Source organism: Onychomys torridus, chromosome 19 (assembly GCF_903995425.1).
Source record: "Onychomys torridus chromosome 19, mOncTor1.1, whole genome shotgun sequence".
NCBI classification, from domain to species: Eukaryota; Metazoa; Chordata; class Mammalia; order Rodentia; family Cricetidae; genus Onychomys; species Onychomys torridus.
This window is the reverse complement of record NC_050461.1, coordinates 11071899-11095795: the sequence shown is the minus strand read 5'-3', so window position 1 is coordinate 11095795 and position 23897 is coordinate 11071899. Positions and strand designations below refer to the sequence as shown.

Below are 23897 nucleotides of genomic sequence, written 5' to 3'. Positions count from 1 at the left end.
CTTTCAAATGTATTCTAACTTACATACCTAAAGCTATAAAACAACATAAAAGAAAAAAAAGTCTGTCTTCACTGTGTGGCTACATAATCTTCAAAGTAATTAATATAGATTAAACAACAGGGAAATGTCGCAGGAACTTAGCAGTCGCTGTGTCTGGGGTGGACATTAGAATGAATAGTTTTCACTTTATCTAGGGTAGACATTTAAGAGAATAGTTTTCTATGTATCCAGGGTAAACGTTAGAGTGAATAGTTGTTTTCTAGAAATAATTTGATCTCGAAAAATAATTATGGAAAACAGTAAAAAAAAAAAAAAAAAAAGGAAAGGAAAAAGAAAAAGATAAAGAAAAATCTTTGTGAAAAACAGTGATTGTTTTCCATGATTTATGGATTTGTTTTTCTGAAGGAGTATCACAGCCTTTGCATGACTTTGGTCACAAGGTGTCTCTAGCATACCTGAGGCCCTTAAATTATTATGCACTGCAAACGATACACAATAAAGGACTAATGTCATGAGGACATGTGATGCTTTCCTTTAGAGAGACATAAAAATTAAATAGGATCTTGGTATGAGAAAATATTTTACCCCCCCCCAAAAAAAAACCTTTATGTAACAGTCAATAAATATGCCTTTGTATGGCTGTTCAGGTTTAAGTTCATCCGAGGCTAGACCTTCCTGCTGTCTGCCACACAGGCCTTAAAATTTCATCTTGGAATGACTTCTTTACCAACCCACACAACACAATACGTCCAACAGACATTACGTGTGGAAAGGGACCTGTGGGGAGGATGATAAAGACAGAAGAAGAAGGGGGGGGAGGGGTCATGTTGAGAGGAAACACAACGCACTATCAGATAACAAATTTAATCATTTTTTTTAAACAGAAGGTTAAGTAAACTAGAGTTATTTGTGGGTAGAACCACTATTCGCCTGGAATCTCCAGCTCACTCCTGCTTGATCTGGCCATTCCTCTTCTCCAAACCTGCCCTTTCAGAAAAACTGCCAAGCGGTAGCTCCCCAATTGCCCAATCCCTGCCTAAAGTGTTATAACTGGGCACAAACCCAGCTGTGGAGGACACGTCATCGCCCAGTACCCGCAGGGTATTTAAGCTCCTTTAGAACTGCCCTGTGATTTTGCCGCTGACCCCCTTCCCCCTTCCCCTCTCTGGAGACCGGAGGACTCACCAGGAGTTGTTTGGATCAAATATAGCTGGTCTTTTACTTTTTAACTTGGCTTGGTCTGGCTTACTGCGTCAGCAAAGAAACAGACTATCAGGGCACAGGAAACCTATCAACCACCACCACGTAGAAGAGTAAGCTTACCACTGAGACAGTTCTTGGAGATGACCTAGAGTCCACATTAACTTTAGTGAGGGAGGGAACACAGAAAGACAGAGAGAACTGAAAGACTGGGAGAGGTGGGGGGGGGGGGTGGAGCCGCCAAAGGATGATCCAATATCAAAATATAATGGAAATGATGAAGAAGGAGTTAAAGGGATGGGAAATCTCAGCAAGAAATGAGAATGCTGGATTTTAAGATCTCAAAGTAAAGCCATTGCCAAAGATGATGTTTTGAGCGTTGGTGTTAAGCCTGTGGAAACAAAGTTGTGTGGCATGAACATTGAATCTTAGACCAAAGCCACTGGCTGGAGTGCCTAATGGATGTCAGGAATGATCTTCGAGGTCCATGGACAGTTGTGACATGCATAAACAAAAGATGGTAGAAATTCCCAGCTGTGGAGTGGATGGAGAGGCATTGGAGTGTGAGGGTGAGCTCCTGTCTTTGGATTTAAAAAGACAGCTGACTCTGCATTAGAGATGTTTGAAAACCTGAATTTTAAGTTTTATGTTTATAAGAGACTGAGAACTTCTATTTTGACACTATGAAACATAATTCTCAAGTTAGGTTTTATGAGTAAGGTAGAATTTGTCTGTTTTCCCCTAAAACTTCTTTTATCCTGTGTAGGATCAGTAACAGTTGGTTGTAATTTTTCTTTTCCTGATTTCCTCAATGGCCTGTATGGCTGGCATAATCTGGTATGTAAATATCTATTGGATGAAATGACACCACAGATTACAAAATTTCCTGTTTTTAGTGTCATTAAACATTATAATGATTTGTTCTGTAGTTAGGATTCAGCAAATTGAAGTCAGCAAGTGGGCAATCTACAGAAATAAGGTTTTTGCTGTGTTGTTTTGTTTTTGTAACAACAACAAAAAAAAAAACCCAAAAACCTTCCGGTTTGGTTCTTGATCAATGATCTTATGAAACGATGTTTTCTCAGTATAAATCAGTGATGTAGAGAACGAGGAGGTTTTCCTGTGGCTAGAACAGATTTTTAGACAGGTGATAAACACATCACATTGTTGGCTTGAGTGAAGCAAATGGAACAAAGCTGCCTCCCGATAACAGGACAACCTCTCTAAGGTCATATGACTTTCCTCAGCAATCATGACAATCAATGCCAGGCTCCAGTCATGTGCGGGAATCTGGGCTGATGTAAGTGAAGCCGCAGTTTTGAACCCACACGTGTGCCGCGGTTGACTAGGCCAGTGATTGCTGACTGACCTTGGCGAGCTCTCTAGACACCTGGCTAAGGTGACAGCAGAGTATGGTGAGGATTGACATGGCTCCGGGAGTGTGTTCCAGAGCTTCAGCAAGTGTCCGTAGCCTGAAAGCTGAATAACAGACCGGGAGAGCTCAGGAGTGGACAGAAGGCAGGGATGCCTGCCGGCCTGGAAGGACGACCTCCCCTCCTGCTTCCCTCAAGCTTAGCTGCACCGGCTGCTGAGCGGCTGTTGCCAGGCTTCAGTTGCTGCTCCAACTCGCGCGGCGTCCGGTTTCCTCGGCAACCACCATGACTTCCGGTCCGACTCTGGCTCTTGGTTGGCCAGAGGCCCGATTCCCTCTCGCGACCGCAGGCGATTCTTGAAGATGGAGAGAGAAGCTTCTCAGCGGCCAGCTGGGGCCAGGGTCGAAGTCCAGCCGCCGGAGGTCCTGAGTCGGCACGGTCCCCGGGGGAAGGTGGTGCCCGGAGGGACCTCGGAGCCTGCCGGAGCCGGAGCGCACAGCCCCGGAGGGTCCGCCCGCAGCCAGAGCTGTCCGCCGGCGCCGAGCTGGAGCTGGACCTGAAGCCCGGGAGCGCCGGGCCCGCGGCGGCCGCACGCCGGCTCCACCAGGCGGAGACCCCGGCGGAGAGCGAGCTGGCCGCGGTGGCCTCCCGGCCGAGGAAGCGGACCAGGAGCGCGCTGCGCTGGTTCTCCACCGCGGTCCTGTATGCCGCCTTCCTGGGGCTGGTGAGAGCTGAGGCTGCACCCCTCCCAGTGTGGGTGCGAGCCTCCTGCAGGCGACCTGCCCTTCCCAGCTGGACCCTCACCTTCACTGCCTGCATGCTGTGTTACCTTAGGCACTTTAGTTAGACACCCCCAGGGCTTCGCTTTCATCAGCTAACACAATTCTAATCTTGGAGGGTCACTGTCAAGAGCGCGGTTGATTTAACCCAACATGTGTTATCGTTGTCGTCCCCACAGCCTATCTTTGTAGGGCTCCTCTGAGTACTGGGGAGACAGAAAGCAGAATGTCCCGGGTCTGTAGCCACAGCCGCCTAAACCTTAGTTATTATACAGGGGAAAAAATCTGCTTTAGGGGGATCTTTTCTTTCTGGTGGCTTGACTAAATTATGCTAACCGGTTGGATTTACAGATGGGGAAATAAAGGCAAGAGGGGGAAAAATCATTTTTCTGGACCGTACGGCTGGTTAAGTGGCAGAGCTGAGAACACCTCTTAATCAGCCAACAACCCTCTTCAAATCAACTCCTCCATTGCATAAGTGATTTTCATGGAGCAAAGTGCAAGGCTTGACTGATTTTTACAAACCCTTGAGCTACCCATCAATTCAATATTTGTGGCAAACCACCCCATCCCCATCACTTCGTGATTGTGATCCAGGGGAGTTGGGAGGCAGCGTCCTCTGAGGAGTCATTCTCTCTCTCCTAGACTCTGAGCCACAGTCATTTCTTAGATTGTATTGATGGAGCTGGAGAAAGAGATCCCTGCGTGTGCTTTTCTGAGCACTCACTGGGTGGGTGTGAGTCCTTGGAGACATGAAGTGCTTTTCCTCTTCGTGTGTGAGCTGCTTGCTTTGTGCAACTGTGCTCACGATGGGCCTTAGTCCTGGACCAATGCCGCCTATGTAGGAGCAGAGTGGTGCATTTAGAATCAACAGTTCTTGAAATGTTGTTCGGGATATTTGATCATACTGTGACACCCTGAGACTCTTAACCTTGAATCAGGGGGCAGAGTCAACGACTAGCTGACTGGACTTTGCCATAGAGATTTTTGGAGGACCCAGGATACAATAAGATAGAGAGGCACAGGAAAGAGTAGGAAGGGGCTTAGAAAGATTTCTGACCATTTGATCTTGGAAGTGTGGAGAGATAGCTGTTTGTTCCTCCGATGCTTTCTTGATCTCTCAGGTTTTTACCCCAATATCTGACTCCTGAGTTTTTTTTTTTTATTAATAATAAAACCATTTAGATAAATGCTTCCAAATGTAAATGAATTAGAAGCTTTATTAAGAATCCAAGGAATTTCTTTTGAAAGACAGCTCTTTAGACTTTAAGTCTTGTTATATCTATTAAAAAGAAGAGCCTGGAAATGTCCGTTTTTGCATGTTCTTTATACAAATGAAAGCTCTGTGTCAGTATCTGTAGGCAGAACAAAATGTCCCATGCAGGAGGAGCGTTTTTATTGTAGTTCATGTACAACCTTTGCCCATTTCTGGGTATTAGCAGTCTGATGAACAGAGTGCCTGTCTGCTCAGGCTCTTTTCCAGAATATTCTCTCAGCTTGCAGTTTGTTGACATGTTAAGGTAGGTTACTGTGTCCTACCCAAGGAGGTAGCTTTAGGCACTTTCTGTTACCACATGAATGGCTGTTTTGTCCATTTGTGGAATTCAAATGTCAATGACTGGTTAGTTTTCTAGTTCCTTCAGCTTTCTTCATGTTTTGTTACGTAAGTTCCTATGGGTCTATGAAAATATTCATGAGTCTTGAGGTGATATACTGGACCAGGGAGTCAGTTATGGTGATCACTAGGAGGATAGTGCTGAGTAACTGAAATGGGTTAAGATCAATATTATGCAATAGGTGCTCAATAAAATTCGACTCCCATTGGTCTTGAGTGTTAGGATGGTGAAGGAAGGCCCACATAAGATTGCCTGATATAGCCAAATGGCACACACTTTTAATCTCAGCACTGGGGATGGGGTGGCAGACAGATCTCTGAGTTCGAAGCCAGTGTGGTCTACAGACTGAGTTCCAGGACAGACAAGGCTACACAAAGAAACCCTGTCTTGGGGAAGAAAAAAAAAAAGATTGCCTGATGTAAAGAAGCATCCAACTTTGGCATGGTGCCACATGCCTGTAATCCCAGCACTTAGAAAGTGAGGCAGATTATGAGGGATTTAGGGTCATCTCAGCTACATATGAAGTTTGAGACCAGTCTGAGCAACATGGGGCTCTACCTAAAAAACAAAACAAAATCCTTTGTTTTCCTGAAGAAAATTACTAATTTAGTAAGTTCCACAGACAGCACAGCCCCATCAACATTGAATTTAGTCCTACATGCATTAGGATTAAGAACAGCCAGTAATTAAGAACTGGCCTGAAGAGTCACTGAGGATATCTGCAGGAAGTCTGAGGTCCATACTAAGTCATAAAATCAAACTAGAGTGTAAATATTTCAAAAGCAAAACAAAGCAAAACCAAAAACTGTTAAAACTCTTCACAGCAAACCAAAAGTTAACAGTTAGGTTTTACCAAATTTCAATACTATTATGGTATTATCTGATTACACATTCAAAATACTGTGAATTAAGTACAAATAACCTCACTGTTTTCATTCACTCATGAAGTTTGCCCAACACTTTAAAATGGCTACAGAATTAAAACCTTTAAAAAGTCAAAATTACTCTACATACTACACTTTTCTTATGGGCTGTGTTAGTATCTCCCATGGCAAGATCCCCAAGCTACTGTATAAAATGCGTTGTGAAATCGATAACTAGTTGCTGCAGAGATGGCATGGTACTCAGCTCTTGAAGGGGCCACAGTTTGTTTCCTAGCATCCAGGTCAGGCTGTTCACAACCACCAGTACTTCTATGGGATCTGAAGCCTTTGCCCTCTGGGGGCACCTGCATATCCCCCCATCCACAGCACATACATACACCTAATTAAGAAATAAAACATTTTCTTAAATTTACAGGTGCTTGATTGGTTCCTTGAAAATAACACTGTTTTAAAAATTACCAAGGATTTGTAAAATTTGATGCCTTAGTGTTGCTTATCTTCCAAAGGGAGTAAAATGTCTTATAAATTGACTTCTTTTGTCCTTTTGTGATCCCTTGATGACCAAAGAAAAGCCTAAACAAATTACATTTCATGTTTCCTGCCTTAATAAAAAAAAAAAACTAAAAGAGAATTTCTTCTTCCTTTCTCTCCCTTCTTCTTCCTCCTCTTTTTGACAAAATCTCTATACCAGGCTGGTCCTGAACTCATTCTGTAGCTGGTAATGACCTTGAACTCCTGAGGTGCTGGGATAATAGCTGTGTGCCAGCATGCTCAGTTTGTGAAGAGCTGTGGATGAGGCCAGGCCTTTACGAAAGCTAGGCAAGTGCTCTACCAATTGAACTATATACCCATCCCCAAAGTTAAAAACTTCCAAACCAAGTACTAATACGCTAACCAAGAGTTACTTTTGAAGTGTAGATCTTCCAAACCTTTGCAAAAAGCATGCCGAGGAAGCTGTTCACTGGTATTCTACTGCAGCCATTGCTGAAATCTGTACAGTGTTCTCTTTCCAACTGGTCCATATGGCATCACCCTTAGGACCATTTTAAGATTGGCCGTGGAGTTCTGACTTCCATGTGGACTCCACTTTCTTGGTTTTGGCTTCAGCATCTGCTTCGTCCACTGTTCTTGTGGTTTGAAAACCTTAAGTGTTTCCAAAGTCTCCAAATCTAGCATAAGCTCACTGCAGCACTGTCTGGCATCTTGCTGCTGACCCACATTCTGGGTGCAGGAAACTAAACAGTTCTGCAAGGAGAACACAGAAGGCTAAGGCCAGCCACACAGTACTAGTTGCTCCTGTCCATACCAAGCCCTGCACATGCTGGAGCAAAGGTCTAAGGATGCTCCTCTAGCTAGCAACGTTCTATTGCTTCTGAGAGATAGGGTCCGATTCCCCTCTATAACTCACCCTTCAGGGAAACCCTCAGGAAAGGCATCCAAAATTCTTGGTTTTAGAATACAGTTTACAATATATTGTGTGTGTGTGTGTGTTTGCAGCGTGGTGTGCACATGGAGGTCAGAGGTCATCCTCGGAAGTCTGTTCACTCTTTCCACTATATTGGTCTCCGGGGCTGAATTCAGACTGTCAGGTTTAGTAGCGCTTGCCTTTTCCCTACTGAGCCATCTCTCTGATCCTGAAAAATCTAGACACAGCATCAGAAATCTCTCTTGTATGACAGACTACTCCAAATTCCATTAATTTACTTGCCAAGAGCATACAAGTAAGAGCCATCAACACGGGGCCAGTGCTCTTCTGTATCTGACATAGAGACAGACTGCCACAGTGGCCGTAACTTGTCTTTAGAGATGCACTTAATGATTGACCAGCATTTGTGAGGAGAAAAATGTACCTTTTGATATTTCTTTCTGCACAAACATTAAATTATTTTGGCACTTTCGACAGCTCCTATGTCCCAAATCCATCTCAAGCAGGAAGAGCTGTAGAAAGTTCTTAGTAAGGGAACACAGCTCACCAGAAAGAAAAAGCCTCAGTATGGAGTGGGCTGAGAATGAACCATTCTCAGCAGTCAGAGAATCACTGTCAGGGACCAAATCAGCTCCTTGCTGTTCTTCACGGTGGTGACCGAGAGGTCTCCATTTTCTCAGTTGGTCTGGTATCAGGAGCCATATGAACTTAGACAGCCAGTTAATATAATCACTTGAAAGCCTTGATATGGCAGACTTGGTATCCACCAGTCTGGGTACTCACAGACCAAGTCTAGCTGTTCCCATGAATACATCACGTGGCCCTTCCTTTCCCCAGGGAAGTTTCCTTAATGTGTGCAGGAGCATGTCCAGAGAAACAGCAGGGTCATCATGGGGTGCTGGGTTGAACCCTGACCTCCTGCATCTTCGCCTGAGCTGAGCCCCAGCCCCTCAGGCATCCTTTCCTTAGAGCTACACTGCCCAGCAGTAAAGCAAACAAAAGGAGTTGGGAAGAGCATTGTTTTCTCCATCACCATACCCTAGACCCAACATGGAGGGAGGAAGTCTAACACTAACTTTGTTCCACTACTTTATGTGAAATATTAATGTTCTCACTCACTTTTCAGAGCGGCTTCTCACTCCTCTGAACCCCTGGAGCGTCTGACTGGCTGTAAGATTCATCTTTTCCCTAACTAAGTGTTCACCACAAATGACATACCAGGGCCCTGAGACTACAGAGACCGAACACCCAGTATTCCTGTTAGAAACATCTTCACTTGAAACGAACTTCTCTCTTCCTGTTCAAGGCAGCTGCTAACCCTACATATTGACTGCTTTGGCCTCTGATTGTCAGAAGGTTTGGGAAATTTCAAGGAAACCTACTAAAAAGTAACAGGCCAAACTGCAAGATCCAACCAGGCAAGAGACTGACGGTGGCCAAGAACTCTCCACCAACTCAGGATGTGTCTGTCCTTGGTGGTAGAGTCTGAGGAGTTGCCACTTAGATTTGTTCACCCATCAGAAGTTTATAGATCTAAACAAGGTCTGGGCGGGGGGAAACATTTTGTAATCCTTTTCAGGGATACAGACTTTTAGTGGAAATGGGCCTTACTGTGTTTAATTGACACAAACAACCTGTTGCTTATAGACACAGAAGTAGTTCTCAGCTTGTAGGAGTAGACATGCAGATACCATCTGCAAATACTACTCAAGTTTTTTACTTCTTATTTGACTTTTATTTTGTGTGCAAGTGCTGGCCTGCTTGTATACATGTGCACCACATTCATGCTAGGTGCCCATGGAGACCAGAAGCACTGGAGTTACAGACCATTGTGAGTCACGTCGTGGCTCTCAATTCTGTGCACTCTCTCCAGCCCACGTTTCCTATTTTTGCCAGTGACTAGGTTATTAGTTGAAAAGGTCATGTTGTCATTTCCAGGGAGTATAGGAAGCAAGGGGCAGAGCTGTCTGGCATGTCCAGGAGAGCTCTCCATCCTTTGGAGTGTGATGATGAGTCACTGGACACCTGGAATAGCACTGGCAATAGTAATGTGTTTCCTGACTGGGAGCACCTAGCCCACAACCCCACCACTGCTCTGGTTTCTTGCCACAGCATTAGCTTTTGCTGTATCCACACATTATGGTCCCAGATATTTCCCTCAGAGGAAAGAGGAGGGGTTGGGACACCAGGTATTAGAAAGGAAAAATAACAAGGCTTGTACGATGACAGAGAAGGTCCCACCATGTGATTTTAGTGAAGTGACCCATAATTATAATGGTGTCTACTTTCTGGGGAGAAATGTCCCTGACCAGCTTTTCCTAAGGTCTCCAGTCCAGGCACAATTTGAGCATCGCGTTCTAGTTAAGAGATACAGATACAAGACTGAAGGCCTAGAAGTTTTTGCTGCAGAGAAAGAAAACAAAACAAAACAAAACACCTGGAATGGCCCCTTCCAAGAGTGAAGGGTCGTAAGTTTATGGTGGTGTTTCTAAAAGCCCCATTCTCCAGACTCTAGATCATGGAAATCCTGGCTAGCATCAGTTAATGTGTATAATGGGCTTTTTTCATCCTAGACAAAATATACGTTGGTGGAGTCCCTTAAAGCCATGACTACTGAGTAGTGTTGTAGTTTATGAGAGTGCAAGATATGTGAGTTTCTTTCAGTAAGGGTGCAGCCCTTTAAAAAAGGATATCACTCATGTTGTGTGGGTATGCCTGTATGCACTTATGTATACCATGTGTGTGCATGTGTCCATGGAGCCTAGAAGAGGGTGTCAGCTCTCCTGGACTGCAGTAACAGGAGATAATGAGCCATCTTGTGTGGGTGCTAAGAACTGAACCCAGGTCCTCTGTAAAGGCAGCAAGCACTTACCCACTAAATCTTTCCGGTCCCTAGGATACACCCTTGAAGTGACTACTCACAAGGGTTTAGTCTGTGCTCTCCAGTGGGAGTGGATACAGTTCCCCTCAGTTGGTAACACCTGGGACTGCGCCCTCCAGCTGGTTCATGTGTGTGCCCTAATGCCACTGTGCAGAGAAACACAGTTGCTGTTGCTGGAGAGATCTCTGTGAGTGCTCTGTGGGAAAGCATCCTTTTCTTCTGGGGCAGGCTATCACGTAGCCCAGGTTGGCCTCACATCCACTGTGTAGCCAACAGTGACATTCAATTTTTGGTCTTCCTACCTCCACCTCCCAGATGCTAAGATTCCAGGCCTGTATCATCACACCCCGTTTATGAAAATTAAATTCTCTAATTATCACAGCTACATAGCTCCAGCCTTTCTGTATGGGAAAAGCTCATACTGGAAAGTAACCTCTATGGGCGTCAGGTGAAGGAATCTACCCACGGGGGTTTAAAGCATGAAGTTTCTGGTAACATATCACTTAAGGCTTTTATAGTGTCAACCAGACTTAAGGGTTTGACAAATCAAACATTGGTTAGGAGCCTCCTTTCATATCCACCCACAGATGCTTGGTTATGTTCTGGGTCATTTCAGCTCTGCACGGTGAGTCTTAGAGTTCACTGCTGCAAGCTTTAAAGACAGTGAGCACCAGGCAGACAGCCAGGCTGCCCCTGGGTGCACATTGACACTAGATTTCCATCCCTTAAACACCAGTTTTGATCTTCTACCTCAGGTGCCTAGAATTGGTCATTAGATAGATTATGGTAGATAATTAAACCTGGATTAATCTTGTGGAGCTCATTTAAACCACATAGCTTAATAATTTCACCACTGGCTACTTAGCATGAAAATCTGCCAAGTCATTTCCTTAGTACTTAATTCTTATTGTGTTTGCTGCTGGGTTAAACATCAGCTTGATGTTTATGAGCCACTGGTTTCTTCATTAGAAGTCTGAGAATTCCTACGCAGCCCAGTGGGACGATCTTAAAGTTACAGAATCCTGTTCTTGTCAGAGTCCCTGCCATGAATGCCCTTGAATGCCACACTGGTAAAGACCCTCTAAACAATGAACTGTAAGTGACTAAATGTGGCCACGGTCGGAGCTGAGGAGCGTGAAATAGTGATGCACACGGCAAGAAAAGTTGTTTATGTTGATGACCTACAACTTCTGCGGTGGATCTTGTTGTGTTGCCCATGTTGACAAACACTCATGCTCTGCATTGACCCTCCTGCCAGCTTCCTGATTAACTCCAGGCAGGGCCACTGCCTGACTCTTGTATATAACACCTCCTGGTTAACTAGACTCCAGGCAGGGACACTCTGCCTGACTCTTGTATATAACAACCTCCTGGTTAACTAGACTCCAGGCAGGGACACTGCCTGACTCTTGTATATAACAACCTCCTGATTAGCTAGACTCTGGGCAGGGCCACTGCCTGACTCTTGTATATAACACCTCCTGATTAACTAGACTCCGGGCAGGGCCACTGCCTGACTCTTGTATATAACAACCTCCTGATTAGCTAGACTCCAGGCAGGGCCACTGCCTGACTCTTGTATATAACAACCTCCTGGTTAGCTAGACTCCAGGCAGGGCCACTGCCTGACTCTTGTATATAACAACCTCCTGGTTAACTAGACTCCAGGCAGGGACACTGCCTGACTCTTGTATATAACACCTCCTGATTAACTAGACTCCAGGCAGGGCCACTGCCTGACTCTTGTATATAACAACCTCCTGGTTAACTAGACTCCAGGCAGGGACACTGCCTGACTCTTGTATATAACACCTCCTGATTAACTAGACTCCAGGCAGGGCCACTGCCTGACTCTTGTATATAACACCTCCTGATTAACTAGACTCCAGGCAGGGCCACTGCCTGACTCTTGTATATAACACCTCCTGATTAACTAGACTCCAGGCAGGGCCACTGCCTGACTCTTGTATATAACAACCTCCTGATTAGCTAGACTCCAGGCAGGGCCACTGCCTGACTCTTGTATATAACACCTCCTGATTAACTAGACTCCAGGCAGGGCCACTGCCTGACTCTTGTATATAATACTTACAAATAACAATTAGGATTGATGTTCTACTAGAACTGGTATTTTATGAATGTAACATAATTTCTGAGACACATTAACAATAACACACCCCTGCAAAAATAACTGAAAATTATAGCATTACTTAATTTTTAGCAACATTTCCCATGTAATTTAATATAACAAATTAGCCCAATTAATTTACTTTCTCTAATTTTGTTAAGATAATTATCTTTTTGAGACATGCCAAGGATCCACTGGGGCACTGGGATAATGAGAATCTCTGTTTTCTAGGAAAAATACCTTAAGTTTAAAGTAAAATCCTCCATGATATCTTTTTTGTTTGTTTGTTTTTTTGTTTCTTGTTTTTCAAGACAGGGTTTCTCTGTGTAGCTTTGCGCCTTTCCTGGAACTCACTCAGTAGCCCAGGCTGGCCTCGAACTCACAGAGATCTGCCTGGCTCTGCCTCCCGAGTGCTGGGGTTAAAGGCATTCGCCACCACCGCCTGGCCCTCCACGATATCTTATTAAGACCCAGCCATGCTGACGGGGGAAGTAGTGCATAGAACTAATGTACTAATATTAAAAAGAAAAAGAAGGGGCCTGTCAGCGTGATAAAAAAGACCTTGTTATTGTTTTAACAAGAATGAAATTGTAGTTTTGCAGTGTACTTTATATACTAATGCTCAATTTTTAGAAAAATTTGTAAGGAGTTCTCTTCCCATCTCAACAAATATGGTCGCATGTCCACTACCTTCTACAATGTTCTTATCTGTTCGGTTTTTGCCCTATTTCCTCATCTTATTTTTGAACTGATCATATACTTTAGTGCAAAAATTGCCCCATTTTTCCCTTTAAAAAAGTATTGCTGTTCTGAAGTGACCTTCCTGAGGCACATATTGTCTCTCTTGTACATGCCTTGTTCTGAGCAGTTTTCATTTCATGCATTAACTAAAATTTAATTTTTAAGTTCTTTTCAATTACGTATATGTGTATGCACATGTGGATATGTGCACATGATGGTAGGTGCCTGAGGAGGCTGGAGGTGTAAGATTCCTCCAGAGCTGGAGTTTTAGGTCACTATGGGCTGCCCAGTGTGGGTGCTGGGAACCAGACTTGGATCCTTTGCAAGGGAGTAAATGCTCTTAACCTCTGAGCCATCTGCCAGCCTCCTCATGAATTAATTGGTTTTTAATCTTTGCTCTTAGGTGCTGTCCGCCTTATATTTCGAGACAAGGTCTCTCACCAGACATAGAAATCAATGCTGTTGGCTGGCCAGCAAGCCCCAGGGAGCCGTCTGTCTCTGATTTCCCAAGCTCTGAGATTACAAGGGCATGTCATCATACCCAGCTTTTTAAAATGTGAATCTGGAGATCTAACTCAGGCCCTCACACTGGTGTGGCAAGCTCTCTACCCACTGATCCCTGTTGTTTTAAATCTTGAGGCAGTGTCTCTCACTGGATTACTCAGGCTAACCCTGAGCTCAGGCTAGCCCAAGCAGGTCCTGAATTCTTTCCCTCTTGTTTCAGTCTTTTGAGGTGCAAGGCTTATAAACCTATGTCACAAGGCCATGTTGAGGAATTAGTTTGTTAAATTTAATTCCTAACAACTGCACAAAGTACAATTGAAACTATGCAAAACCTACTCAACCTGGTTGATAGACTCAGTCTGGGGTGGGAACCTTCCTCTTGACTGAGTAAAGGCTGTACCAACTTGAGGTCCTTGTGATTTAGTGGTGAGTTCCCAGAAAGACATCGTGGTTCGGTCCAGGTCTCAGAATCACCAGAATATGTTCACCTTCAAAAAATGACTAGTTTGATAAAAAGAAAAGTAAGGCAAACCTTCATGATGGAGCATGTCAGCACTGCAAAGAAGTCCCTGAATGTGCATAAAATACAGCAAATACAAGCCACTATCGAAGCCTAAGTGTGTTAAATGTTTACCAAAGACAGTGAAGGACTTTTACACATAATGTGTGAAGCATGTGCCTGTGATCTTGAAGTGTGCTAATGTGGAAAGACAGAAGCTATTTTCCTTGTGTTTAATAACGAACCAGAAACTTCAGAAATACTGAAATTAATGGTCTATCCATAGAAAACGCTGCAGAGAAAAGGGAGGCCATGAGGAGGATTTAGATGCCAACAGTGACTCAGATGACAAAGATGGGGACATGCGGGTGGCCTGGCAACATGGAGTCGGCTGCAGGGGGCTCAGCCAACCCTGGCATCTGATGAGGGAGTCAGGAAGACTGTTCAAAATGGGCAGAACCGACACATGAGCAATATAAACTATAACGCTTGAATAACAAACAGCTGCATGTACAGAATATGTGTGTAAACACTTACTGTGGCATGCTGTATAATCTATGGAAATTGTTTAGAAAAACATACTACCTAATGTCAGTATCAAACCATCCAGTAAAAATTGGTGAGTATGTCAGAACTATCTCATGGAAAATGAGATGATTAGCTCACAGGGAGCACATTTTCATAGCCTGATCTCAGATGTGTGACTTCCTTAGCAAAAGCCTCCTTGCATCTTACTAAGCAAAACCGTTTGTTTTTAAACACACACATACACACACACACACACACACACACACACACACACACACACACACTACAATCATGTATAGTGGTTTTCCTTCAAAAATATTATTATTATTATTATTTTATTATTTTGAGACAGGGTTTCTCTGTGTAGCTTTGCGCCTTTCCTGGAACTCGCTTTGGAGACCAGGCTGGCCTCAAAATCATAGAGATCCGCCTGTCTCTGCCTCCTGAGTGCTGGGATTAAAGGCCTGCGCCACCACCGCCCAGCTGGCTTTATTATTTTTAGAGACAGTGTCTCTCTGTATAGCCCTGGCTGTCCTGTAACTCTCTGTAGACCAGGCTGGCCTCAAACACGAAGATCTGCCAGCCTCTGCCTCCTGAGTACTGGGATTAAAGGTGTTTACCACTGCTACCTGGCAAAATATTTTTATATACTACATCCCATTGTTTTTACCTTTTCCTAGTTTGGAAATATATACTCAGAAAAAATGTGAGAACTATAGAATTAATAACTAGAAAGGAAAATCCAACATTACTTAAAAGTAACCCACTGTCTTGCATTGCCTCTCTTTTTATGACTGAACAATATGACCACTCTTTTCAGACATGACTTTAATTATTGTGTATAAAAAGCTTTTGTCTTTTTCAATTCTAGGGAATGAGTGTTGCTATCCTGGGACCCACATTTCAAGACCTGGCAGCAAACGTGAACAGGAATATCAGCAGCCTGTCCCTGATATTTGTGGGCCGTGCCTCTGGGTTCTTGTGTGGTACCATGATTGGCGGGATTCTCTTTGACCACATGAATCAGTTCCTTCTTTTGGGTGAGTGAACACCACCTTTGCTGTTGTGTGCCTGTCCCGACTCTGCCCTTTGGCTCTCTGTGTGGAAAGCACAGCCTGCAGATGCTTGACAACACAAGCGGCCAGAGCTGGGGTGTCTTTTCTGGCTGCGGGGCTTCCAGACTCCTGCCCTAACCTCGGCAGCTGGAAGGAGTCTGTACTGACCCCTCGGGAACCTGAGCGGCCACCCTGAGCAGTGCTGACCTTTCCCGTAATGTAGGCTCTGCTCCAGACCCACACACTGGATGACCATGAAGCTCTGCTTAACTGGGGGTGGGGCAGGGCTTCCGGGGCCATGGGAGTCAGAAGGATTCCTGGAACCTGGCCAGGCTCAGGGCGGAGGACTGTGAGTGAAATGGTGTAGACTATGCCTCTGTGTGTCACTGAGGAATCCAGACTGTCCTTTCCATCCCCTGAAAAGACGGCAAAGCTCTTAGCATAATATTTCTAATAAACTGACACAATTAAGAGAAATTTAGGGGTTGGGGATGTAGCTCGGTGGTAGAGTGCTTGCCTAGCAAGCTCAAGGTCCTGGGTTCGGTCCTCAGCTCTGGAAAATACAAGAGAGAGAAATTTAGATGAATTATAAGATGCAAAGCAAGGAAAATAAGTTATTGCTAATGAATAAAAAACTGGCTCTTCTTTACAGAAAGCATTGTTAGCCCACATCTAAAAATTCTCTAGTTTCTTCAATGTATAACAGTAAGTAAATAATTTCTGGCCTGTCTCCTTTGCTATAAAACTTTGTGTTGCTGTATAATTTACTGTGGTTATTAATAGTACTATAAACCTGTTTAGGGCATAAGTTACAAAAGCCTTATAGAATTTTCATGATTTTTGCATAGCCACTGTAGAAGCTGCTACTCCCAGTGTTAATTCAATCTTATTTTTGTATTCTTGGAGGTTTGATGATGCTGAGGGATACAGTTTTTTTTATAGCTCATTTTCATTTTTTTTTAATATTAAAGTTTATTTCTACAGTGGGGATCAAACCCAAGGGCTCATGCCTGCTAGACAAGCATGCATTTTATTGCTGAGCTGTGCTCCCAGCTCCCACAGCTGAATTTCTTCCCTTTCTTCCCAGGGCTGTCAATGGTGGCAACAACAGTGGGCCTTTATCTCATCCCGTTCTGCAAGACAGCACATGTATTGATCGTCACCATGTCTGCCTTTGGGGCTGCCGTTGGCGTTGTGGATACAGGTGTGTGAAGCCTGCAGTGTGGTCTGTAGTGCGTGGGCACTCCACTAGAAAAGTACAGCAGATGATATCAACTGTCCCGGGCATACTTTTGTAATGACACAGATGTACTGGCTTGGTCATGGGCTCACTCAGGCAGAACACCCTTGTAGCAGCTGCACTTGGTGCTGATTTTGCAGTGATTTTGAACAGCCAACTATATGATTGGATATAATGCTTTGCTCTATGAAAGGCTGATTTGCAGGAGCAGCCCTGGGAAAGGCCCTTCTGTGGTTGCAGTTTGGATGAAATGGGCGTGTGTTAGGAGGTTACATTTTATCATTGTAAAGCAGGAGGAGTAGATGGTTCAGAACAAGCATCATTTGGCTAAGGAAACACAGACGCAGACTTACAGTTAAATACGCCCTGTTTTCTGAGCTAAGAGAAACTCAGTGCTGCTTTCTTTCTTTCCTGTTAGTTTATTTCAGAAGTTCTAAATCTCCAAAGGTGTAGCTTTTCATTTGTCACTATCTATTTGAAAATGTACGAAATACCACACATGATATGGACTTTCCTTCAATTCCTGCTGTCTAGCTCTCCCTTGATAGTCTTTCTTTTTCCTTTTATTGAAAATAGATTTTTTTTCCTCACATAATACATCCTGATCACAGTTTTCCCTCTCTCCTCCTCCCAGTTCCTCCCTACCACCTCTCTCATCTAGATGTACTCCCTTTCTGTCTCTCATTAGAGAAGAACAGGCTCCTAAGGGATAAAGAAAGACAATATAATATAATCTAATATAATCTAATCTAATATATATATAAATATGATATATAATAAATATAATATAATAAATATAATATATAATAAATATAATATAATATAATATAATATAATATAATATAATATAATATAATATAATATAATATAATATAATAGTTAAGAGAAAAACCTACACACCAGAATTGTACAAAACAAACCAACAGAGGGAAAAGAGCCCAAGAGAAGGCACAAGAAACAGACCCACTCGTTCACACCCTAGAGAATCCCATAACCACACTAAACTGGAAGCCATGATATATGTGAAAAGGACCTGGTGCAGATGCGTGCAAGCCTGTGCATGCTACCTCAGTCTCTCTGCGTTCATATGGTGCTTTGCTCATGTTAAATTAGAGGCCTTGTTCTCTTGCTCCCCTCCATTCCCTCAGGCTTTTACACTCTTTCTGCCTCCTTCGATGGAGACATCATATAGAACTAAGTGTTCCGAGGTCAGTCAGCCTGTCTGTCTGTCTGTCTGTCTGTCTGACTGTCTCTGTGTGTGTGTGTGTGTGTGTGTGTGGTCACTGGCTGTGGATCTCTGTGTTTGTTCCCACCTCCTGCAGGAAGCTTCTCTGATGATAGCCAGCAAGGCACTGATCTGCTTCCCTGGCTGGAACATCCCTTGATGCTCTAATGTTATCTGATACATCATGTAATATTTTAATACTCAGGTTTCATTTGGTTGCAAAGTTACAAAGAATTATATGCTTATTTCAAAATAACCAGTTGAAATAAAATAGCCAAAGGCTGGATGCTTATGGCTTTCTCCCTTGCCAGTGTTCAGACAGTGCTGTGTGGATTCTGAAAGGTGTGCCTGTTTCCTGTAACTGGAACACCTAAGTCTAGAGCACTTGGGTTCCTGATGGAATGTTTTAAATTTATTATATCCCCCACAATTTTCAAGTGGTTGCCAGAAAGCTTTGCCATTTGGCTTCTATCTGATGATAAAATTTTGCAATGAATAGGTCTATAGTCTTACTGCGCAGTGTGGTGTTAGCACTCTTTATAACAGCCCTTTGCTAGTGTACCTGGCTCCAGGGAGGTGGTGCTTCCCCAGCTTGTAGCATTCCATGTATGAGGCTGAGATATTACAACACGGAGTTTTCTGGTGTTCGTGGGTCAGTTCCCTGATCAGAATCACTTGGGGCCAGTGTTGGGTTACTTAGAATGTTGCAGGTTTTCTGCCTCTTGACACAGGCTCAGCTTCTTTATCGTGGTCATGGCCTGTCTGGTTTTCCCTGCACCAAGTAAGGGTTTAGCTGTAACCATTCCTCATGTTTCATTGGCAGGTGCAAATGTCCTCATCTTGGCTCTTTGGGGAGACAAAGGAGCCCCACACATGCAGGCCTTGCACTTCAGTTTCGCCTTGGGTGCTGTCCTGGCTCCCCTGCTGGCTAAATTGGCCTGGGGGACAGCAGCATCCACTCAGAACCTCACAGAGACAGACTTTGTCCCTCTAATGCTCAACCGATCCTCTGGAGCCACCTCTCTGTTTGTAGCGCCTGAGGACATGAACCTGCTGTGGGCCTATGCTTCCATCGGCACCTACATTTTAGTAGTCTCTGTCTTCCTGTTTGGTCTGTTTTGTAAGAAACGCTCAAGACAGAAAAAATCCACAGCATCTGCTGAGGGATCTCGAAGAGCTAAATATCACTGGGCCCTGCTCTGTCTCCTCTTCCTCTTCTTCTTCTTTTATGTTGGAGCTGAGATAACATTTGGCTCTTATGTTTTCTCATTTGCCACCACTCATGTTGGCATGGAAGAAAGTGAAGCAGCCGGCTTGAACTCCATCTTCTGGGGGACCTTTGCAGCCTGCAGGGGCCTGGCCATCTTCTTTGCAACACTCTTACAGCCTGGAACCATGATTGTGTTGAGTAATGTTGGCAGCCTTGTCTCAACTTTCTTTCTGGTGCTTTTTCACAAGAGCCCTCTTTGCCTCTGGATCGCAACTTCTGTGTATGGGGCCTCCATGGCAACCACGTTTCCCAGTGGAGTTTCCTGGATCGAGCAGTACACCAGTATAAGTGGGAAGTCCGCAGCATTCTTTGTAATTGGTGCCGCTCTGGGAGATATGGCGATTCCTGCAGTAATCGGAATTCTTCAAGGACACTACCCAGAACTTCCCATCGTTCTTTATACATGTCTGGGGTCAGCCATATTCACTGCTGTTTTATTTCCTGTGATGTATAAATTAGCCACCTTACCCCTGGAACGCCAGCGCAAAGGGAAAAGAAAAGGAGAGGACCAGAGAGCCTTGTCCACTAGTTCTAGGCTATGAGCAAGAGACTGAGTGGGAAGACACCACAACAACTAAAACATGGAATGAAATGGATTTTGAAGTGGTTGGAATGAGTGACCCAATGAGGCCATCTGTAACAGGGTCATGTAGAGATGTTCTACGGAAGTGCCCTTCTACTGAGTCCTCCGTGGGTAGTAAAGGCAATCCCCAGGAGACACTCCTGGACAGAGGGGACAGGTGCTTAGAGAGGATGAATTGCTTCATGACTTCACTGAATAAAGAGTCAGTCAACCAGAGAGTGAAGATTTCTCAATACTTACTTAGTATTCAAGATGTCCAGGTCTACTTTAGAGAACGCTAGATGATTTAGAAATGTTCTGTGATTCCCAGTCATCCATAAGCTAACAGGTCTCATATATTAGGATCTTGTTAGGAGACTTGTTTTAGCAATGCATAATTTGGTAATGTTTATGGTCTCTGATGGTTATGATAAACAGCGCTGGTGGCGGTGCTGGTTACCACTGGAAAAGTCATGAGCCATGGCCATGACTACCAGAGTTACAAAGAGCTCTATTAGAAAGAAGGAAGGATAGAAGGAAGGAGAGCCAGGCCTGGAGAGAAAGAAAGATGGCGGGAGCAGAGCAGAGAGTAGGGAGCAGAGAGGGAACAGAGAGAGAACACAGAGACCCTCTGGTGGGGGTCCGCGTCCAGCTTTTTAAGGTGGGTACGTAGTCACCAGTGCCCACTGATGATGTAAGATGCAATACCCCGAGCTGTGCGTGTGCCAGAGTGAGGGCAGGATCCTAACAGTCTCCACCTTTCAGAGCATATAAATGGGTTGGGAAACTGGACATTCCAACAGGTCATATGGATCTGCTCAGCAATGGTCACCCACCCACATTCTGTCAACTGTTCTGGGAGTGTTTTTGTGAAAGCTGCTTGTAAGGGTCAGATGTTTCCACACCGCTATAGGGCTGGGCCATGGTGTGCTGGTGACAATGACTGGTTTCAGTTTTTTATTTCTACACAGGAAACACAAAGCAAGGTTTAAATTATGTGTGGCTTCTTGACATGAATCTAACTTTGAGGTCTTCCCTGAGGCATTCAGCATAGGCCTCAATGGCATCTCCAGACCCTGAATTTCTAAAACTGAAGATAAGATGATTCCTAAATCAAAAATCTATGCATCATGAAGGGTTTGCAGGATGCCTCCTAGGGATTAATATGAGCTCTAGCTCACTCATCATTGCAAATTCTGAGTGAAACCAAGATGATCAAAAGCTTAACTAAGGATGTGATACTGATTACATTTGCCATTTAATGTACTCAGTGCTCAATACTCCTATGAAAAGTACTTGCAGTGCAGAGTTGAATCCATCATAAGGTACATCCTCCATACTTTTAACACCTCTGAAATCAGATATACCTTACAATAAATGATCACTTAACACTGGGACAAAGTTACTTGACAGTGTTTTCATATAGATATAGAAAATAATGATCTGTCTACTATTCCACCCAGTAAAATAGAATCTGGTGCAAAATTCTCTGTCATGCTTCAGAAGTCTGAAACATCTGAAGTGTTGGCTTGAAAGTCCACCCCCAATCTCAGAGACTCCAGGCAAACTTGTAACTGTGAGCTCTTCTAAAGATTGACAGAGACAGGCGTGGTAGCTCCTGGTGGCATGAGTTTCAGGCCAGGCTGAAATACAGTGAGACCCTGTCTTTAAGAAAATCAAAAGAATGTTACATACTTCCAAACTACAGTGGCAGGACAGTCACATTCACATCTCCTCCAACAGGAGAATACAAATAATCAGACCACAAGACAAACCCACCCACAAGAGAAGACACTAAATCCTTTAGCCCCATGCACAGCATATAAGGTATACTAGGGTGAGCTGTGGTCCCCGTATTCTGGATTTGCTGTTTGTATGACACGTGGTCACTCCCTTTGGCTGGAACTGTTCACTGCCTATAGCTTGGTATGCAGGACCTAGTCTTGGCAGTCTATGTTCCTGTGGAATCTTTGATAGCTTTGCTATCCTACAGCTTCATTATCTGCAAGCATTCTGATCCTTTTGCACATGCCCTGGCCTCCTGGGCTTTCCTTCGAAATGTTGGTGAAAGCCCAGATCCCCATAACCCTTTCATTCTCTATGCTTGCAAAATCAGCATCATGTGGATGCTGCTGAGGTTCTGCTGCCATAGGGAACTATGCCTGAGTCCCCATGGACGCAGGCTGTGGCAGCTTCTCAGTGTCTTGCTGGCCAAACATGGAATTTTTAGTTACTTTTCTGTCGATGTCATAAGATGCTCTGACAAAAGGGGGTGTTTATTCTGGCTCACAGTTTGTGAATTTAATCTGCCATGGTGGAAGTATGGAGTTTGAGGTCACTAATCCTCCTGCCTCAGCCTCTCCAGTGCTGTGATTACAGGTGTGTCCCCTAAAACCTGGTCTACAGATAATCTCCTCTTCATCAAAATGTGAGTGGCTCTGGCCCCAGAATACCAGTTCACACTGCCCTTAACAACTTGTTTAAAATCAAAATGGTTTTAAGAAGACTTTACAGAACAAAATAAGGTTATAAATCAAGGCGTCTTTTAAATACATTGCTTGGAATACCAGGTAAGCAGGCTCAACAGAGTGAGGAAATCTCTAGAGGATTGTGGAAACATGAACCATCTGCTAATTCAAGACATTCCAAATGTTTTCACCTGATAGTCTGAAGGGGCTAGTTCAGACACAGGGGAGGGTAACCAATGGCCTGAGGAGCTCTGAGGTTGCAGCATTCCAGTGTCCACAATCTTTCCAACAAAACAGCCTTGCATCACACCTGGGTGTGGCTTTTTATTTTTCTGAGAACTTCAGTTTACATAGGCCGCTCTGGGGGGGTCACTCCATGGATAACCAGACCCCTGGGCCATTTCAATTCAAGCCTCCATGGAATTTCAGCATACAACTTGGAGTAGTAAACCCCAGAAGATCTAGGCAGACCTCCAACCACTGAGATACACTTAATCTCACTCTCTTTTCCAGGAAATGGAAAATTCCATTCAGGTGTGTGTGTGTGTGTGTGTGTGTATTAGGTGTTAAAAAGACGCAGCAACAATAGCAGCCTTTAATCCATTCTCCAGGTAGATCTCTTTTTATAAGAGATGAGTAAAGAAAATGGTCGGAGGTATCCTGCATCCAGGCTTTTAAAGGTTCTAAGTCAGTGGTTCTCAGCTTGTGGGTTGTGACCCGCCAGGGGGTCACATATCAGATATTTGCATTACGGTACATAAATCTTTTTTTTTTTTAAAGAAAGGTGGTATAGTTATGATTAAGTTTGCTATAATTAAATATATTAATTTTTCACATAAGGTCAAAATTCAGTGTTTTAATATAAATCTGAAATATAATTCTGTTTAAAAGAATTTAAGCTGGGCAGTGGTGGTACACACCTTTGATCCCAGCACTCTGGAAGCAGAGGCAGGTGGATATCTATAAGTTCAAGACCAGCCTGGTTCGAACAGAGAGAGTTCCAGGGCAGCTGAGGCTACACAGAGATACCCTTTCTTGAAATTCCCTGCCCCTCCAAAAAATGATGTAAAAGATTTTCTTAGTATATTAATCTGCTCTAAGTATCTGCTTGCTTGTAAATTCTTTATTATTTGTTTGTTTGTTTGTTTGTTTGTTTGTTTGTTTACTGAGGCTGTGTCTCACTATCTAGCCATGGGTAGCCCTGTATCTCCCTTATGTAGACCAGGATAGCCCTGAAGTCACAAAATCTGCCTGCCTCTGCCTCCTGAGTGCTAGAATCAAAGGCATGTGCTACCACACCTGGCCAAGGTTTTTTGTTATTTTTAAAAGATTTCCTTTTATTTTTAATTATGTATATGCCATGTATACCTGAGTGCCTGTGTATGTCAGAAGAGGACATTGATCCCCTGGAGCTGAAGTTACTCACAGTTGTGAGCTGCCTTGTAGGTGCTGGGAACTGAACTCAGGTCCTCTGCAAGAGCAGCCAGGGTTCTCAACTGCTGAGCCACCTCCCCGGCC

General features: G+C 44.0%; 2 pseudogenes; both read left to right on the top strand.

The window, feature by feature from the left end:
• Positions 1 to 2870: 2870 nt before the first annotated feature.
• Positions 2871 to 20404, top strand: LOC118570675 (annotated as a pseudogene).
• Positions 11248 to 14790, top strand: LOC118570666 (annotated as a pseudogene).
• Positions 20405 to 23897: the final 3493 nt, after the last annotated feature.